This window comes from Leishmania martiniquensis, chromosome 35 (assembly GCF_017916325.1).
Source record: "Leishmania martiniquensis isolate LSCM1 chromosome 35, whole genome shotgun sequence".
Classification (NCBI taxonomy): domain Eukaryota; phylum Euglenozoa; class Kinetoplastea; order Trypanosomatida; family Trypanosomatidae; genus Leishmania; species Leishmania martiniquensis.
Genome location: NC_090170.1, coordinates 181,237 through 197,642, shown reverse-complemented (window position 1 = coordinate 197,642; position 16,406 = coordinate 181,237).

The window sequence follows — 16,406 nt, the reverse complement described above, 5'->3', positions numbered from 1 at the left end:
CTGGACGGCTCAGACGACGAGGACGACGACGGCGCAGAGCTGCTGCTGCTGCTGGACGGCGCAGACGACGAGGATGACGACGGCGCAGAGCTGCTGCTGCTGCTGGACGGCGCAGACGACGAGGACGACGACGGCGCAGAGCTGCTGCTGCTGCTGGACGGCGCAGACGACGAGGACGACGACGGCGCAGAGCTGCTGCTGCTGCTGGACGGCGCAGACGACGAGGACGACGACGGCGCAGAGCTGCTGCTGCTGCTGGACGGCGCAGACGATGAGGACGACGACGGCGCAGAGCTGCTGCTGCTGGACGGCTCAGACGACGAGGACGACGACGGCGCAGAGCTGCTGCTGCTGCTGGACGGCGCAGACGACGAGGATGACGACGGCGCAGAGCTGCTGCTGCTGCTGGACGGCGCAGACGACGAGGACGACGACGGCGCAGAGCTGCTGCTGCTGCTGGACGGCGCAGACGACGAGGACGACGACGGCGCAGAGCTGCTGCTGCTGCTGGACGGCTCAGACGACGAGGACGACGACGGCGCAGAGCTGCTGCTGCTGGACGGCTCAGACGACGAGGACGACGACGGCGCAGAGCTGCTGCTGCTGCTGGACGGCGCAGACGACGAGGATGACGACGGCGCAGAGCTGCTGCTGCTGCTGGACGGCGCAGACGACGAGGACGACGACGGCGCAGAGCTGCTGCTGCTGGACGGCTCAGACGACGAGGACGACGACGGCGCAGAGCTGCTGCTGCTGCTGCTGGACGGCGCAGACGACGAGGATGACGACGGCGCAGAGCTGCTGCTGCTGCTGGACGGCGCAGACGACGAGGATGACGACGGCGCAGAGCTGCTGCTGCTGCTGCTGGACGGCGCAGACGACGAGGATGACGACGGCGCAGAGCTGCTGCTGCTGCTGGACGGCGCAGACGACGAGGACGACGACGGCGCAGAGCTGCTGCTGCTGGACGGCTCAGACGACGAGGACGACGACGGCGCAGAGCTGCTGCTGCTGCTGGACGGCGCAGACGACGAGGATGACGACGGCGCAGAGCTGCTGCTGCTGCTGGACGGCGCAGACGACGAGGATGACGACGGCGCAGAGCTGCTGCTGCTGCTGGACGGCGCAGACGACGAGGATGACGACGGCGCAGAGCTGCTGCTGCTGCTGGACGGCGCAGACGACGAGGATGACGACGGCGCAGAGCTGCTGCTGCTGGACGGCTCAGACGACGAGGACGACGACGGCGCAGAGCTGCTGCTGCTGCTGGACGGCGCAGACGACGAGGATGACGACGGCGCAGAGCTGCTGCTGCTGCTGGACGGCGCAGACGACGAGGATGACGACGGCGCAGAGCTGCTGCTGCTGCTGGACGGCGCAGACGACGAGGACGACGACGGCGCAGAGCTGCTGCTGCTGCTGGACGGCGCAGACGACGAGGATGACGACGGCGCAGACGACGAGGATGACGACGGCGCAGAGCTGCTGCTGCTGCTGGACGGCGCAGACGACGAGGACGACGACGGCGCAGAGCTGCTGCTGCTGGACGGCTCAGACGACGAGGACGACGACGGCGCAGAGCTGCTGCTGCTGCTGGACGGCGCAGACGACGAGGATGACGACGGCGCAGAGCTGCTGCTGCTGCTGGACGGCGCAGACGACGAGGACGACGACGGCGCAGAGCTGCTGCTGCTGCTGGACGGCTCAGACGACGAGGACGACGACGGCGCAGAGCTGCTGCTGCTGCTGGACGGCGCAGACGACGAGGATGACGACGGCGCAGAGCTGCTGCTGCTGCTGGACGGCGCAGACGACGAGGATGACGACGGCGCAGAGCTGCTGCTGCTGCTGGACGGCGCAGACGACGAGGATGACGACGGCGCAGACGACGAGGATGACGACGGCGCAGAGCTGCTGCTGCTGCTGGACGGCGCAGACGACGAGGACGACGACGGCGCAGAGCTGCTGCTGCTGCTGGACGGCGCAGACGACGAGGATGACGACGGCGCAGAGCTGCTGCTGCTGCTGGACGGCGCAGACGACGAGGACGACGACGGCGCAGAGCTGCTGCTGCTGCTGGACGGCTCAGACGACGAGGACGACGACGGCGCAGAGCTGCTGCTGCTGCTGGACGGCGCAGACGACGAGGATGACGACGGCGCAGAGCTGCTGCTGCTGCTGGACGGCGCAGACGACGAGGATGACGACGGCGCAGACGACGAGGATGACGACGGCGCAGAGCTGCTGCTGCTGCTGGACGGCGCAGACGACGAGGACGACGACGGCGCAGAGCTGCTGCTGCTGGACGGCGCAGACGACGAGGACGACGACGGCGCAGAGCTGCTGCTGCTGCTGGACGGCGCAGACGACGAGGATGACGACGGCGCAGAGCTGCTGCTGCTGCTGGACGGCGCAGACGACGAGGACGACGACGGCGCAGAGCTGCTGCTGCTGCTGGACGGCTCAGACGACGAGGACGACGACGGCGCAGAGCTGCTGCTGCTGCTGGACGGCGCAGACGACGAGGACGACGACGGCGCAGAGCTGCTGCTGCTGCTGGACGGCGCAGACGACGAGGATGACGACGGCGCAGAGCTGCTGCTGCTGCTGGACGGCGCAGACGACGAGGATGACGACGGCGCAGAGCTGCTGCTGCTGCTGGACGGCTCAGACGACGAGGACGACGACGGCGCAGAGCTGCTGCTGCTGCTGGACGGCGCAGACGACGAGGATGACGACGGCGCAGAGCTGCTGCTGCTGCTGGACGGCGCAGACGACGAGGACGACGACGGCGCAGAGCTGCTGCTGCTGGACGGCTCAGACGACGAGGACGACGACGGCGCAGAGCTGCTGCTGCTGCTGGACGGCGCAGACGACGAGGATGACGACGGCGCAGAGCTGCTGCTGCTGCTGGACGGCGCAGACGACGAGGACGACGACGGCGCAGAGCTGCTGCTGCTGCTGGACGGCGCAGACGACGAGGACGACGACGGCGCAGAGCTGCTGCTGCTGCTGGACGGCGCAGACGACGAGGATGACGACGGCGCAGAGCTGCTGCTGCTGCTGGACGGCGCAGACGACGAGGACGACGACGGCGCAGAGCTGCTGCTGCTGCTGGACGGCGCAGACGACGAGGACGACGACGGCGCAGAGCTGCTGCTGCTGCTGGACGGCGCAGACGACGAGGATGACGACGGCGCAGAGCTGCTGCTGCTGCTGGACGGCGCAGACGACGAGGACGACGACGGCGCAGAGCTGCTGCTGCTGCTGGACGGCGCAGACGACGAGGACGACGACGGCGCAGAGCTGCTGCTGCTGCTGGACGGCGCAGACGACGAGGACGACGACGGCGCAGAGCTGCTGCTGCTGCTGGACGGCGCAGACGACGAGGATGACGACGGCGCAGAGCTGCTGCTGCTGCTGGACGGCGCAGACGACGAGGATGACGACGGCGCAGAGCTGCTGCTGCTGCTGGACGGCGCAGACGACGAGGACGACGACGGCGCAGAGCTGCTGCTGCTGCTGGACGGCGCAGACGACGAGGATGACGACGGCGCAGAGCTGCTGCTGCTGCTGGACGGCGCAGACGACGAGGATGACGACGGCGCAGAGCTGCTGCTGCTGCTGGACGGCGCAGACGACGAGGATGACGACGGCGCAGAGCTGCTGCTGCTGGACGGCGCAGACGACGAGGATGACGACGGCGCAGAGCTGCTGCTGCTGCTGGACGGCGCAGATGACGAGGATGACGACGGCGCAGAGCTGCTGCTGCTGCTGGACGGCGCAGACGACGAGGATGACGACGGCGCAGAGCTGCTGCTGCTGCTGGACGGCGCAGACGATGAGGACGACGACGGCGCAGAGCTGCTGCTGCTGCTGGACGGCTCAGACGATGAGGACGACGACGGCGCAGAGCTGCTGCTGCTGCTGGACGGCGCAGACGACGAGGATGACGACGGCGCAGAGCTGCTGCTGCTGCTGCTGGACGGCGCAGACGACGAGGATGACGACGGCGCAGAGCTGCTGCTGCTGCTGGACGGCGCAGACGACGAGGACGACGACGGCGCAGAGCTGCTGCTGCTGCTGGACGGCGCAGACGACGAGGACGACGACGGCGCAGAGCTGCTGCTGCTGCTGGACGGCGCAGACGACGAGGACGACGACGGCGCAGAGCTGCTGCTGCTGCTGGACGGCGCAGACGACGAGGATGACGACGGCGCAGAGCTGCTGCTGCTGCTGGACGGCGCAGATGACGAGGATGACGACGGCGCAGAGCTGCTGCTGCTGCTGGACGGCGCAGACGACGAGGACGACGACGGCGCAGAGCTGCTGCTGCTGCTGGACGGCGCAGACGACGAGGACGACGACGGCGCAGAGCTGCTGCTGCTGCTGGACGGCGCAGACGACGAGGACGACGACGGCGCAGAGCTGCTGCTGCTGCTGGACGGCGCAGACGACGAGGATGACGACGGCGCAGAGCTGCTGCTGCTGCTGGACGGCGCAGACGACGAGGACGACGACGGCGCAGAGCTGCTGCTGCTGCTGGACGGCGCAGACGACGAGGACGACGACGGCGCAGAGCTGCTGCTGCTGCTGGACGGCGCAGACGACGAGGATGACGACGGCGCAGAGCTGCTGCTGCTGCTGGACGGCGCAGACGACGAGGATGACGACGGCGCAGAGCTGCTGCTGCTGCTGGACGGCGCAGACGACGAGGACGACGACGGCGCAGAGCTGCTGCTGCTGCTGGACGGCGCAGACGACGAGGACGACGACGGCGCAGAGCTGCTGCTGCTGCTGGACGGCGCAGACGACGAGGACGACGACGGCGCAGAGCTGCTGCTGCTGCTGGACGGCGCAGACGACGAGGATGACGACGGCGCAGAGCTGCTGCTGCTGCTGGACGGCGCAGACGACGAGGACGACGACGGCGCAGAGCTGCTGCTGCTGCTGGACGGCGCAGACGACGAGGATGACGACGGCGCAGAGCTGCTGCTGCTGCTGGACGGCGCAGACGACGAGGACGACGACGGCGCAGAGCTGCTGCTGCTGCTGGACGGCGCAGACGACGAGGACGACGACGGCGCAGAGCTGCTGCTGCTGCTGGACGGCGCAGACGACGAGGATGACGACGGCGCAGAGCTGCTGCTGCTGCTGGACGGCGCAGACGACGAGGACGACGACGGCGCAGAGCTGCTGCTGCTGCTGGACGGCGCAGACGACGAGGATGACGACGGCGCAGAGCTGCTGCTGCTGCTGGACGGCGCAGACGACGAGGATGACGACGGCGCAGAGCTGCTGCTGCTGCTGGACGGCGCAGACGACGAGGACGACGACGGCGCAGAGCTGCTGCTGCTGCTGGACGGCGCAGACGACGAGGATGACGACGGCGCAGAGCTGCTGCTGCTGCTGGACGGCGCAGACGACGAGGACGACGACGGCGCAGAGCTGCTGCTGCTGCTGGACGGCGCAGACGACGAGGACGACGACGGCGCAGAGCTGCTGCTGCTGCTGGACGGCGCAGACGACGAGGACGACGACGGCGCAGAGCTGCTGCTGCTGCTGGACGGCGCAGACGACGAGGATGACGACGGCGCAGAGCTGCTGCTGCTGCTGGACGGCGCAGACGACGAGGACGACGACGGCGCAGAGCTGCTGCTGCTGCTGGACGGCGCAGACGACGAGGATGACGACGGCGCAGAGCTGCTGCTGCTGCTGGACGGCGCAGACGACGAGGATGACGACGGCGCAGAGCTGCTGCTGCTGCTGGACGGCGCAGACGACGAGGACGACGACGGCGCAGAGCTGCTGCTGCTGCTGGACGGCGCAGACGACGAGGATGACGACGGCGCAGAGCTGCTGCTGCTGCTGGACGGCGCAGACGACGAGGACGACGACGGCGCAGAGCTGCTGCTGCTGCTGGACGGCGCAGACGACGAGGATGACGACGGCGCAGAGCTGCTGCTGCTGCTGGACGGCGCAGATGACGAGGATGACGACGGCGCAGAGCTGCTGCTGCTGCTGGACGGCGCAGACGACGAGGATGACGACGGCGCAGAGCTGCTGCTGCTGCTGGACGGCGCAGACGACGAGGATGACGACGGCGCAGAGCTGCTGCTGCTGCTGGACGGCGCAGACGACGAGGACGACGACGGCGCAGAGCTGCTGCTGCTGCTGGACGGCGCAGACGACGAGGATGACGACGGCGCAGAGCTGCTGCTGCTGCTGGACGGCGCAGACGACGAGGACGACGACGGCGCAGAGCTGCTGCTGCTGCTGGACGGCGCAGACGACGAGGATGACGACGGCGCAGAGCTGCTGCTGCTGCTGGACGGCGCAGACGACGAGGATGACGACGGCGCAGAGCTGCTGCTGCTGCTGGACGGCGCAGACGACGAGGACGACGACGGCGCAGAGCTGCTGCTGCTGCTGGACGGCGCAGACGACGAGGATGACGACGGCGCAGAGCTGCTGCTGCTGCTGGACGGCGCAGACGACGAGGATGACGACGGCGCAGAGCTGCTGCTGCTGCTGGACGGCGCAGACGACGAGGACGACGACGGCGCAGAGCTGCTGCTGCTGCTGGACGGCGCAGACGACGAGGATGACGACGGCGCAGAGCTGCTGCTGCTGCTGGACGGCGCAGACGACGAGGATGACGACGGCGCAGAGCTGCTGCTGCTGCTGGACGGCGCAGACGACGAGGATGACGACGGCGCAGAGCTGCTGCTGCTGCTGGACGGCGCAGACGACGAGGATGACGACGGCGCAGAGCTGCTGCTGCTGCTGGACGGCGCAGACGACGAGGACGACGACGGCGCAGAGCTGCTGCTGCTGCTGGACGGCGCAGACGACGAGGACGACGACGGCGCAGAGCTGCTGCTGCTGGACGGCGCAGACGACGAGGATGACGACGGCGCAGAGCTGCTGCTGCTGCTGGACGGCGCAGACGACGAGGACGACGACGGCGCAGAGCTGCTGCTGCTGCTGGACGGCGCAGACGACGAGGATGACGACGGCGCAGAGCTGCTGCTGCTGCTGGACGGCGCAGACGACGAGGACGACGACGGCGCAGAGCTGCTGCTGCTGCTGGACGGCGCAGACGACGAGGACGACGACGGCGCAGAGCTGCTGCTGCTGCTGGACGGCGCAGACGACGAGGACGACGACGGCGCAGAGCTGCTGCTGCTGCTGGACGGCGCAGACGACGAGGATGACGACGGCGCAGAGCTGCTGCTGCTGCTGGACGGCGCAGACGACGAGGACGACGACGGCGCAGAGCTGCTGCTGCTGCTGGACGGCGCAGACGACGAGGACGACGACGGCGCAGAGCTGCTGCTGCTGGACGGCGCAGACGACGAGGACGACGACGGCGCAGAGCTGCTGCTGCTGCTGGACGGCGCAGACGACGAGGATGACGACGGCGCAGAGCTGCTGCTGCTGCTGGACGGCGCAGACGACGAGGACGACGACGGCGCAGAGCTGCTGCTGCTGCTGGACGGCGCAGACGACGAGGACGACGACGGCGCAGAGCTGCTGCTGCTGCTGGACGGCGCAGACGACGAGGATGACGACGGCGCAGAGCTGCTGCTGCTGCTGGACGGCGCAGACGACGAGGACGACGACGGCGCAGAGCTGCTGCTGCTGCTGGACGGCGCAGACGACGAGGACGACGACGGCGCAGAGCTGCTGCTGCTGGACGGCGCAGACGACGAGGACGACGACGGCGCAGAGCTGCTGCTGCTGCTGGACGGCGCAGACGACGAGGACGACGACGGCGCAGAGCTGCTGCTGCTGCTGCTGGACGGCGCAGACGACGAGGATGACGACGGCGCAGAGCTGCTGCTGCTGCTGGACGGCGCAGACGACGAGGACGACGACGGCGCAGAGCTGCTGCTGCTGCTGGACGGCGCAGACGACGAGGATGACGACGGCGCAGAGCTGCTGCTGCTGCTGGACGGCGCAGACGACGAGGATGACGACGGCGCAGAGCTGCTGCTGCTGCTGGACGGCGCAGACGACGAGGATGACGACGGCGCAGAGCTGCTGCTGCTGCTGGACGGCGCAGACGACGAGGACGACGACGGCGCAGAGCTGCTGCTGCTGCTGGACGGCGCAGACGACGAGGATGACGACGGCGCAGAGCTGCTGCTGCTGCTGGACGGCGCAGACGACGAGGATGACGACGGCGCAGAGCTGCTGCTGCTGCTGGACGGCGCAGACGACGAGGACGACGACGGCGCAGAGCTGCTGCTGCTGCTGGACGGCGCAGACGACGAGGACGACGACGGCGCAGACGCTGCTGCTGCTGGACGGCGCAGACGACGAGGACGACGACGGCGCAGAGCTGCTGCTGCTGCTGGACGGCGCAGACGACGAGGACGACGACGGCGCAGAGCTGCTGCTGCTGCTGGACGGCGCAGACGACGAGGATGACGACGGCGCAGAGCTGCTGCTGCTGCTGGACGGCGCAGACGACGAGGACGACGACGGCGCAGAGCTGCTGCTGCTGCTGGACGGCGCAGACGACGAGGATGACGACGGCGCAGAGCTGCTGCTGCTGCTGGACGGCGCAGACGACGAGGATGACGACGGCGCAGAGCTGCTGCTGCTGCTGGACGGCGCAGACGACGAGGATGACGACGGCGCAGAGCTGCTGCTGCTGCTGGACGGCGCAGACGACGAGGACGACGACGGCGCAGAGCTGCTGCTGCTGCTGGACGGCGCAGACGACGAGGATGACGACGGCGCAGAGCTGCTGCTGCTGCTGGACGGCGCAGATGACGAGGATGACGACGGCGCAGAGCTGCTGCTGCTGCTGGACGGCGCAGACGACGAGGACGACGACGGCGCAGAGCTGCTGCTGCTGGACGGCGCAGACGACGAGGATGACGACGGCGCAGAGCTGCTGCTGCTGCTGGACGGCGCAGACGACGAGGACGACGACGGCGCAGAGCTGCTGCTGCTGCTGGACGGCGCAGACGACGAGGATGACGACGGCGCAGAGCTGCTGCTGCTGCTGGACGGCGCAGACGACGAGGATGACGACGGCGCAGAGCTGCTGCTGCTGCTGGACGGCGCAGACGACGAGGATGACGACGGCGCAGAGCTGCTGCTGCTGCTGGACGGCGCAGACGACGAGGATGACGACGGCGCAGAGCTGCTGCTGCTGCTGGACGGCGCAGATGACGAGGACGACGACGGCGCAGAGCTGCTGCTGCTGCTGGACGGCGCAGACGACGAGGATGACGACGGCGCAGAGCTGCTGCTGCTGCTGGACGGCGCAGATGACGAGGATGACGACGGCGCAGAGCTGCTGCTGCTGCTGGACGGCGCAGACGACGAGGACGACGACGGCGCAGAGCTGCTGCTGCTGCTGGACGGCGCAGCTGACGAGGATGACGACGGCGCAGAGCTGCTGCTGCTGCTGCTGGACGGCGCAGACGACGAGGATGACGACGGCGCAGAGCTGCTGCTGCTGCTGGACGGCGCAGACGATGAGGACGACGACGGCGCAGAGCTGCTGCTGCTGCTGGACGGCTCAGACGATGAGGACGACGACGGCGCAGAGCTGCTGCTGCTGCTGGACGGCGCAGACGACGAGGACGACGACGGCGCAGAGCTGCTGCTGCTGCTGGACGGCGCAGACGACGAGGATGACGACGGCGCAGAGCTGCTGCTGCTGCTGGACGGCGCAGATGACGAGGATGACGACGGCGCAGAGCTGCTGCTGCTGCTGCTGGACGGCGCAGACGACGAGGACGACGACGGCGCAGAGCTGCTGCTGCTGCTGGACGGCGCAGACGACGAGGATGACGACGGCGCAGAGCTGCTGCTGCTGCTGGACGGCGCAGACGACGAGGATGACGACGGCGCAGAGCTGCTGCTGCTGCTGGACGGCGCAGACGACGAGGATGACGACGGCGCAGAGCTGCTGCTGCTGCTGGACGGCGCAGACGACGAGGACGACGACGGCGCAGAGCTGCTGCTGCTGCTGGACGGCGCAGACGACGAGGATGACGACGGCGCAGAGCTGCTGCTGCTGCTGGACGGCGCAGATGACGAGGATGACGACGGCGCAGAGCTGCTGCTGCTGCTGGACGGCGCAGACGACGAGGACGACGACGGCGCAGAGCTGCTGCTGCTGCTGGACGGCGCAGACGACGAGGACGACGACGGCGCAGAGCTGCTGCTGCTGCTGGACGGCGCAGATGACGAGGACGACGACGGCGCAGAGCTGCTGCTGCTGCTGCTGGACGGCGCAGACGACGAGGATGACGACGGCGCAGACGACGAGGATGACGACGGCGCAGAGCTGCTGCTGCTGCTGGACGGCGCAGACGACGAGGATGACGACGGCGCAGACGACGAGGATGACGACGGCGCAGAGCTGCTGCTGCTGCTGGACGGCGCAGATGACGAGGACGACGACGGCGCAGAGCTGCTGCTGCTGCTGGACGGCGCAGACGACGAGGATGACGACGGCGCAGAGCTGCTGCTGCTGCTGGACGGCGCAGATGACGAGGATGACGACGGCGCAGAGCTGCTGCTGCTGCTGGACGGCGCAGACGACGAGGACGACGACGGCGCAGAGCTGCTGCTGCTGCTGGACGGCGCAGACGACGAGGACGACGACGGCGCAGAGCTGCTGCTGCTGGACGGCGCAGACGACGAGGACGACGACGGCGCAGAGCTGCTGCTGCTGCTGGACGGCGCAGACGACGAGGACGACGACGGCGCAGAGCTGCTGCTGCTGGACGGCGCAGACGACGAGGACGACGACGGCGCAGAGCTGCTGCTGCTGGACGGCGCAGACGACGAGGACGACGACGGCGCAGAGCTGCTGCTGCTGCTGGACGGCGCAGACGACGAGGATGACGACGGCGCAGAGCTGCTGCTGCTGGACGGCGCAGACGACGAGGATGACGACCGCGCAGAGCTGCTGCTGCTGCTGCTGGACGGCGCAGACGACGAGGATGACGACGGCGCAGAGCTGCTGCTGCTGCTGGACGGCGCAGATGACGAGGACGACGACGGCGCAGAGCTGCTGCTGCTGCTGCTGGACGGCGCAGACGACGAGGATGACGACGGCGCAGAGCTGCTGCTGCTGCTGGACGGCGCAGACGACGAGGACGACGACCTGCTGGACGGCGCAGACGACGAGGACGACGACGGCGCAGAGCTGCTGCTGCCTGCGGAGCTGTCTGAAGAAGTCTGGCAGGCGTTGGTAGTGGCGCAGTCAGAAGCGATCAACTTCTCGTCGGCAGTAATAGTGATCGTTTGATTCGGATTTGCGGCCCAGTTGCTTGGCAGACATCCGCAGAAGTTGTTGACGATGAGATTGACGTGCCTGATGCTGACCATGTCGTTATACTCTTCCGGTATAGATCCGCTCAGCTGATTATGTTGGAGCAAAAGTGTCTCGAGTCTCTTCAGAGAGCTCCAAGTTGTTGGCAAGCTCCCAACGAAGTGGTTGTTGGGCAGCGAGAGCAGCTCAAGGTTCTTTAAAGCTCCCCAGGAAGGCGGTAACGTGCCGGATGCACTGGTGCGGTCAAGGTCGAGCTCGCGAAGAGATGCCATCCTGCTCCACGAGCTCGGCAGCTGCCCTGAAATCGTGAGGCGCACTAGTTTGAGCACCTCCAAGTTCGCTAAGTTGCTCCAGATATCGGGAAACATACCGCCCGTCCACGTGAAGCTCAGATCGAGGTACCTCAACGCGGACATGGTACCCCACTCAGACGGCAGCGTGCCCGACATCGAAGTGTACGCGAAGGAAATGTACTGCAGGGACGGCAGCAGCGCCCAACTTGGGGGATAGTCGCCCTCCACCCACCTGCTTTGATGGAACTCAAGCTTGGTAACCACCACCTCTGAGGGATCCACATTCGCAGGGACCTCAGGAACGTACCCGAAAAACTCTGTTCTCGTTATCTCCACCTCCACACCCGCAGGCGTGCAGCGCACGTAATCCCACACACAGAAATTGGTACAGGTCCACAGAGGCTGCAAGTCTTGTAGTGTATGCGTGAACGCCTCGAGGAAGTGGCGCGTGTTCACCTGCTGATTCACCGTGTAAAACGGAATGGGGCCATCACACTCCAGTCCAGAGCTGCCGCTGCTGCCGCTGCTGCTCGAATGACAGTCGGCAGTGATGTCACAGTTTGCGCTCTTGGATGTAGAGTACAGGATGACATCGACACCACGCGTGATCCAGCTCTCTGGCACGCATGTGCACTTGTGTAACTGGAGAGACACGCGCTGAAGGGCGCTCATCTGGCCCCATTCACGCGGAATGAGGCCGTTGAATTGGTTACCGATCAATTGAAGATCAATTAAGGTGGTGAGGTCCCCCCAGGACGCTGGGAGAGCACCGTCGAGTTTGTTGTTCGCAGCGTGGAGTTGCTGAATCGACTGCATGCCACTCCAGGCGGCTGGAAGCGTTCCGATGGTGCTGGTGTTCGTGACATTAAGAATGCGAAGCTTCGTCAAGGTACCCCACGATTCGGGAAGGGTGCCACCAATGGGATTGTTCTGCAGATAGATCTCTTCCAGGGCCTTGTAGTTGGACCAGGTGGGGGGCAGCGGGCCGCGGAGGTTGCTGCTCACGGCACGAAAGATGCGCAGAGAGCCGGAAAGCAGGGTGGCGCTGGCGGCTGACACTGGGCCTGCTCCATCTTTGGTGACCAGGTGGCTTTCGACCGGAGTCCCCCATTTCTCAGGTAGCGTCCCCGCGATGCCGGTGGAGACGAGCACGAACGAGGAAAGTGAGGTGAGTTGATACCAGCTGGCGGGTAGCGTGCCTTCCAAGTTGTCGCCGTTGCCGTAGAAGGTGAACTCGGATACGACAACAGATGGCCCTCTGACGTGCTTGGGAATTTCGGGGAGGCTGCCCCTGAGGTCGCCCGAGTTGAGGCGCAACTTGAGGCCGGCTGCCGTGCACTCCACCCCCTCGTGCGCGCAGAAGTTGTCGCAGGTCCACACTGAGGCCAAGGCAGGGATGCCCGTCTTGATGGCGTCGAGAAAAAGGCGGGTGTTCTCCTGCTCGGTGGCAGTGTAGAACGGCACGCTGCCGGTGCAGGCGCGGAGGTCTGCCCCATCGGAAGCTGACCGCGCACTCCCGCAGAAGAGCGCCAAAAGTGCGACGCACACCAACGCCACCGCGGAAGCGGGGCGATGCCGCGAGCACTGGCGCGAAAAGAAGGACATGAGTGCGGTGATGTTGCGCGAACAGCGACGTTAACGACTGTCACGTGGGCGGCTGGGCAAAAAAAAAATCAAAGCCGGCTTGATTCAATAGCGGAGGCGGAAGGGGTGGTGCGTGAGACGCGGCGAGAGCGGAAAAAACGAAAATGATGTGCCAGGCGCGCCAAGCACAGACAAGAAACACCGACAGAGGGGGCAGAAAAAGACGAGCACGTCTGTAATGTGAGATGAGGGAGAGCGAAGAGCACGAAAGCAGTCAATGATCAACCACGCTATTCACCCCCTCAGCCACTAAGGCAGGTTTCTCTATATCCTCTCTCTCGCTGTCTCTGTCAAGCACTCTGAAGAATCCTTTCTCGCGCTTGTTGATGCCGCTGCCGCCTCTCTATACAGCCGCGCACGACTCCGTTCCTCGCTGAGCTTCGTACGACGCCGCTTCCTGCGGTCGCCCCCAGACGCTCTCAAGAGAAGGGAGGAAACTTTGATGCCGAGAGAAAAACGCAAGAGTCGGAAAAAAAAAACGGACACAAACAAGTGAATGATAGAAAAGAAGTGAAAATGACCAAGCGAAGGGGGCACTGATGGGGTGGGGAGAATGTAGAGAAGTACACACACAGAGACGTAGAGGAAGGCACCAATGAAAACACCGACAGAAGGCTCACAGACGGCAAATAAAAAAAAGAAGGGCTGTGGCGGTCAGAGAGAGAGAGGGGGAGTGGGAGAGGGAAGTGCGGCAGCAGAAGGAAACACACAAAAATGAAAGGAAAAGGAGGAGAGGAAAAAAGATGATCAATGAGCAAAAACAAATGGTAAGGGCTGCGCTCGAGGAGAACAAAAAGCTGTGATCCAAACCAAGTGCCCCCGAGAAAGGTGTGTGTGTATGTCAAGAGGGGGAGGGAGGGAACGGAAAATACTGCGGTGAAGCGAAAAGAATCTGAGCGCCTAATGGCTTGTCGTATTTGTTTTTCTTTTTGTTGGCTTCTTCCGCTGCTGCACAGACCCGAAGATTGCCCTTTGCCTTCCTTCGACGAACGAAGAAAAAAAGACAAGGAGATGATCAGGGAGAGAAGGATGGCGCGCGAAACACTGAAACTATGTCACGAAGGGGGGGCAAGTTTTTTCTTGCCGTCGGAAATTCCCTTTACTTGCTCTTACTTTGCCGTTTTCCCTTTTTCCTTTGCCACGCTTCCTCAAGGTGTTTATGTATTTATTTTGCCCGTCTCTTCGGCTTTTCTCCTGGATAATGTTTCGGAATGAGATGGTGATCACTCAGCAACGCCGGCGAGGTACCTTGAAACGGCCGTGATAAAAGAAGAAGCCAAAAAAAAAGGGCAAACGGGATCGCCAACAAATGTAACGCCGAAGAATTCGGAGGCAAAGAAGGATTCGCCTGTGCACTTAATGTCAACTTTTGCTTCTCAGTGCGGGTACACAAGAAAACGCACGAAACAAACGGGAAAGGGAAAAAATGTGGGCGCTTGGCAGAACACACACAATCAAGCGAGTGAGTGAATGAGTGAGTGACCCCACACACCTTCCTCCGTTTTTTCCTCTCTTCCTGCGATGACGGCCCCCTCCTCTCTTCGTGGTCTCTCTGTAAAGAGAGGGGGGAGAGGGAGGGAGGTCGATTATGGGAGGTGGTCGTAGACGTCGTGATTGTCGAGACAGTACGCTGGCGAAAGAAGAAGGAAGCACGAAAAGAAAAACAAAAGAAAATGAAAAATAAACACGCACACAAACACACTGAAGATGATCACTCAATTCGGGAGCGGGTAGGGGTAAAGGAGAGAGAGAGAAAGACGAGCAGCAGCAACACGAGGAAACACGTGAATGACGCCTCCGGTTGACAGGGGGAGATAAGCCGAAGGTAAAGACGCTTTAGTCTCTCCTCCTTTTTCGTATGTATGCGCTCAACGCGTGTTTCCACTTCCCTCCCCTTCTTCTCCTCTTCCTTTGCCTCTTTGTTCGCTCTTGCCTACGCTGACGGCGATATATACACACAAATATATGTATATGTGTGTGCGTGTGTGTTTATGAAGATGGAGAACACTGCGTGTTCGTAGTCAATGAATACGGAATAGCGAGCCAAGAGGGGAGAGAGGGGAGTCAGCAGAGGACGACAAGGAAAAATGTAAAACAAAGAAAGTGCACAAGCAAGGCGAAAGAGAGCGCTTAGGCGGATGATGCGCACGGAAGACCCGAAGAACTCAAACAGCAAAAAAAAACAGAGAGTGTTTAAAAAAAGTGTGAAGAGATTTGTTCTCGGCTCAAGTCCGCCGACGATGAGAGAGAAGTGGAATGCGGAGGCAGAAAGGGTGGATGAGGGAGGGGGTATGCAACCCACTATTTAAAAGAAAAAAAAAACTGCGGCAAAGACAAAAAAGGAAGTCGCGTTGGTGCGTCGATGGACCTCGGGGGTTGTGTTGCCCCAAACGCCACGTCGGTGAGCAGTGCGCCACAAGGAAGACCGCGCAGACACAGAGAAAAAGAAACGCACGCGCACACCACACGCGGAAAGAGTCAGTAAACACGTATGAAAGGATCTTTTTCTTCTGAGTGAGGCGCAGCAACACTTGCAGGCACGACGATAAGGAAATACAGAGAGAGATGCACACCGCACGCAGAGAGGCACGCAGGCGGGTGCCGGGCGAGAACACCAAAAAAAATGAAAAAAAAAAAAAGAAAGAATAGACGAAAAGAGCTGAAGAATGAGAAATGGGAAGTGGAGGGGGGTGCAGGTGAGGGAATATCAAGAGGAGGAGGGGGTGGAGCGCGGGCACTGATAGCGAGAACAACAGAAACGAGCAGAGGCAAGCAAGTGGAATGGTGGTGGTGGTGAGGGGGAAGAGGGTGTTGGGATAACTGCAGGACGATATTTGGCTCGGTAGAGGGGAGGGAAGGGGCGAAGGTAAAGAAGAAGAGAGACACCACACAGAAGAAGCGCTCAACGAATATACAACGCAAGGCGAGACTCAAAGCTTATCGATGTTTTCTTTGCGGATTTTTACTTACCTTCCCCTCTTGCCTCGCTTCAAGAACGCCTGAGCGCTTTGGCCCTTTCGCTTTTTCTTTTCCGATTCTTTTTTTTGGCGTCGTATCCTCCCCAGTTTTGGGGGAGAGGAGAAGGGGAGGGGATTTGTGTGTCGTCCGTATAGATGAAAAACGTAACCCAAGCAGGAGAAAGTACCACACCTGTACCGCGC